Source organism: Arachis ipaensis, chromosome B6 (genome assembly GCF_059453495.1).
Source record: "Arachis ipaensis isolate K30076 ecotype BB chromosome B6, ASM5945349v1, whole genome shotgun sequence".
In the NCBI taxonomy this organism is placed as follows: Eukaryota; Viridiplantae; Streptophyta; class Magnoliopsida; order Fabales; family Fabaceae; genus Arachis; species Arachis ipaensis.
In genome coordinates this window covers 119,432,398-119,436,635 of record NC_142441.1, presented here as the reverse complement: position 1 = coordinate 119,436,635, position 4,238 = coordinate 119,432,398, and the positions used below count along the sequence as shown (strand labels likewise).

At 41.4% G+C, this 4,238-nt stretch overlaps 1 non-coding gene across 1 annotated transcript; it reads right to left on the bottom strand.

The window, feature by feature from the left end:
* Positions 1-608: 608 nt before the first annotated feature.
* On the bottom strand, positions 609-716 carry LOC148562478 (small nucleolar RNA R71). Its single transcript, XR_015887248.1, has one exon. It is a non-coding gene; the product is annotated as a small nucleolar RNA R71 (small nucleolar RNA).
* Between the last annotated feature and the right edge of the window lie 3,522 nt (positions 717-4,238).

The following is a 4,238-nucleotide window of genomic DNA, read 5'->3' as shown; positions in this document are numbered from 1 at the left end:
ACAGGAATCCCTATACTGTGGTATAAAGGATCTCCATTATTATTATTATTTTTCTGTGCCTTCTTCTTTGTCATATGAGCAGGAGCAAGGATAAGAACATTCTTGTGGAAGCAGATCCAGAACCTGAAAGGACTCTGAAGAGAAAATTAAGAGAAGCTAAAATACAACAATCCAGAGATAACCTTTCAGAAATTTTCGAACAGGAAAAGGAGATGGCAGCCGAAAATAATAATAATGTAAGGAAGATGCTTGGTGACTTTACTGCACCTAATTCCAATTTACATGGAAGAAGCATCTCCATTCCTGCCATTGGAGTAAACAACTTTGAGCTGAAACCTCAATTAGTTTCTCTGATGCAGCAGAACTACAAGTTTCATGGACTTCCATCTGAAGATCCTTTTCAGTTCTTAACTGAATTCTTGCAGATATGTGATACTGTTAAGACTAATGGAGTAGATCCTGAAGTCTACAGGCTCATGCTTTTCCCTTTTGCTGTAAGAGACAGAGCTAGATTATGGTTGGATTCTCAACCCAAAGACAGCCTGAACTCTTGGGATAAGCTGGTCACGGCTTTCTTAGCCAAGTACTTTCCTCCTCAAAAGCTGAGAAAGCTTAGAGCTGATGTTCAAACCTTCAGACAGAAAGAAGGTGAATCCCTCTATGAAGCTTGGGAAAGATACAAACAGTTGACCAAAAAGTGTCCTTCTGACATGCTTTCAGAATGGACCATCCTGGATATATTCTATGATGGTTTATCTGAGCTATCAAAGATGTCACTGGACACTTCTGCAGGTGGATCCATTCACCTAAAGAAAACGCCTGCAGAAGCTTAAGAACTCATTGACATGGTTGCTAATAACCAGTTCATGTACACTTCTGAAAGGAATCCTGTGAGTAATGGGACGCCTATAAAGAAGGGAGTTCTTGAAGTTGATACTCTGAATGCCATATTGGCTCAGAATAAAATATTGACTCAGCAAGTCAATATGATCTCTCAGAGTCTGCATGGAATGCAAGCTGCATCCAACAGTACTCAAGAGGCTTCTTATGAAGAAGAAGCTTATGATCCTGAGAACCCTGCAATAGCAGAGGTGAATTACTTAGGTGAACTTTATGGAAACACCTATAACTCATCATGGAGAAATCATCCGAATTTCTCATGGAAGGATCAAAAGCCTCAACAAGGCTTTAATAATGGTGGAAGAAACAGGTTTAGCAATAGCAAACCTTTTCGATCATTCACTCAGCAACAGACAGAGAACTCTGAACAAAATACTTCTAATTTAGCAAACTTAGTCTCTGATCTGTCCAAGGCCACTGTAAGTTTCATGAATGAAACAAGGTCTTCCATTAGAAAGTTGGAAGCACAAGTGGGCCAGCTGAGTAAAAGGATCACTGAAATCCCTCCTAGTACTCTCCCAAGCAATACAGAAGAGAATCCAAAAGGAGAGTGCAAGGCCATTGACATAAGCGCCATGGCCGAACCTGTGAGGAGAGGAGAGGACGTGAATCCCAAGGAGGAAGACCTCCTAGGATGTCCAGTGATCAATAAGGAGCTTCCCTCTGAGGAACCAAAGGACTCTGAGGCTCATCTAGAGACCATAGAGATTCCATTGAACCTCCTTATGCCCTTCATGAGCTCTGATGAGTATTCCTCTTCTGAAGAGAATGAGGATGTTACTGAAGAGCAAACTGCCAAGTTTCTTGGTGCAATCATGAAGCTGAATGCCAAATTATTTGGCATTGATACTTGGGAAGTTGAACCTCCCTTGTTCATCAATGAACTAAGTGATCTGGATCAACTGACATTGCCTCAGAAGAGACAGGATCCTGGAAAGTTCATAATACCCTGCACCATAGGCACCATGATCTTTAAGGCTCTGTGTGACCTTGGTTCAGGAATAAACCTCATGCCCCTCTCTGTAATAGAGAAACTGGGAATCTATGGGGTGCAAGCTGCTAACATCTCATTAGAGATGGCAGACAGTTCAAGAAAACAGGCTTATGGACAAGTAGAGGACGTGTTAGTAAAGGTTGAAGGCCTTTACATCCCTGCTGATTTCATAGTCCTGGATACTGGAAAGGAAGAGGATGAATCCATCATCCTAGGAAGACCTTTCCTGGCCACAGCAAGAGCTGTGATTGATGTTGACAGAGGTAAAATATTCCTTCAATGGAATGAGGACTCCCTTGTGTTTAAAACTCAAGGATCTCCCTCTGCAACCATGGAGAGGAAGCAGAAAAAGCTTCTCTCCAAGCAGAGTCAACCAGAGCCCCCACAGTCAAACTCTAAGTTTGGTGTTGGGAGGCCACATCCAAACTCTAAGTTTGGTGTTGGAGAGTCTCAACAAAGCTCTGCACATCTGTGAGGCTCCATGAGAGCCCACTGTCAAGCTATTGACATTAAAGAAGTGCTTGTTGGGAGGCAACCCAATGTTTATCTAATTCTTATTTTTATTGTTTTTCATGTTTTCTTAGGTTCATGATCATGTGGAGTCACAAAATAAATATAAAAATTGAAAACAGAATCGAAAACAGCAGAAGAAAAATCACACCCTGGAGGAGCATCTGCCTGGCGTTCAAACGCCAGAACAGAGCATGGTTCTGGCGCTGAACGCCCAAAATGGGCAACATCCTGGCGCTGAACGCCCAGAACAAGCATGGTTCTGGCGTTCAACGCCAGAAATGGCAGCAAATGGGCGTTGAACGCCCAAAATGGGCACCAACCTGGCGCTGAACGCCCAGAGTTGTGTGCAAAGGCATTTTACATGCCTAATTTGGTGCAGGGATGTAAATGCCTTGACACCTCAGGATCTGTGGACCCCACAGGATCATCCCAGGATCTGTGGACCCCACAGGATCCCCACCTACCTCATCATCTCTCTTCCCATTCATGATCATCCCTTCTGTTTTCCATTTACCACTCACATCCATACAACCACTACCTTCAAAATTCAACATCTCTCTCCCACCCAATCCCACCCATATGGCCGAATACACACATCCATCCATCTCCTCCATATCTTCTTCTTCTTCTTCTATTCTTTCTTCTTTTGCTCGAGGGCGAGCAACATTCTAAGTTTGGTGTGGTAAAAAGCATAGCTTTTTTATTTTTCTCCATAACCATTGATGGCACCTAAGGCCAGAGAGGCCTCTAGAAAGAGGAAAGGAAAGACAAAAGCTTCCATCAAGGGTCTATAGCTCAGTGGTAGAACATTTGACTGCAAATCAAGAGATCCCTGAGATACCTCAGGGGATACATTTTCTTCCACACAATTATTGGAAGCAACTAAGGGTGGAACATCAAGAGCACTCCATCATCCTTCATGAAATCAGAGAAGATCTAAAAGCAATGAAGGAGGAGCAGCAAAGACAAGGAAGAGACATAGAAGAGCTCAAGGACATCACTAAGGTGGATTCATTCCTTGTTCTTATTTCTTCTGTTTTTCGTTTTCTATGTTATGTGCTTATCTGTGTTTGTGTCTTCATTACATGATCATTAGTAGTTAGTAACTTTGTCTTAAAGTTATGAATGTCCTATGAATCCATCACCTCTCTTAAATGAAAAATGTTTTAATTCAAAAGAACAAGAAGTACATGAGTTTCGAATTTATCCTTGAACTTAGCTTAATTATATTGATGTGGTGACAATGCTTCTTGTTTTCTGAATGAATGCTTGAACAGTGCATATGTCTTTTGAAGTTGTTGTTTAAGAATGTTAAATATGTTGGCTCTTGAAAGAATGATGACTAGGAGACATGTTATTTGATAATCTGAAAAATCATAAAAACGATTCTTGAAGCAAGAAAAAGCAGCAAAGAACAAAGCTTGCAGAGAAAAAAAAAGGGGCGAAAAAAAATAGAAAAAAAATAGAAAGAAAAAGAAAAAGCAAGCAGAAAAAGCCAATAACTCTTAAAACCAAAAGGCAAGGGCAAATAAAAAGGATCCCAAGGCTTTGAGCATCAGTGGATAGGAGGGCCTAAAGGAATAAAATCCTGGTCTAAGCGGCTAAACCAAGCTGTCCCTAACCATGTGCTTGTGGCGTGTAGGTGTCAAGTGAAAACTTGAGACTGAGCGGTTAAAGTCAAGGTCCAAAGCAAAAAAAAAAAAAAAAAAGAGAAGAGTGTGCTTAAGAACCCTGGACACCTCTAATTGGGGACTTTAGCAAAGCTGAGTCACAATCTGAAAGGGTTCACCCAATTATGTGCTTAAGAACCCTTGTGATGAGCGGATAATTT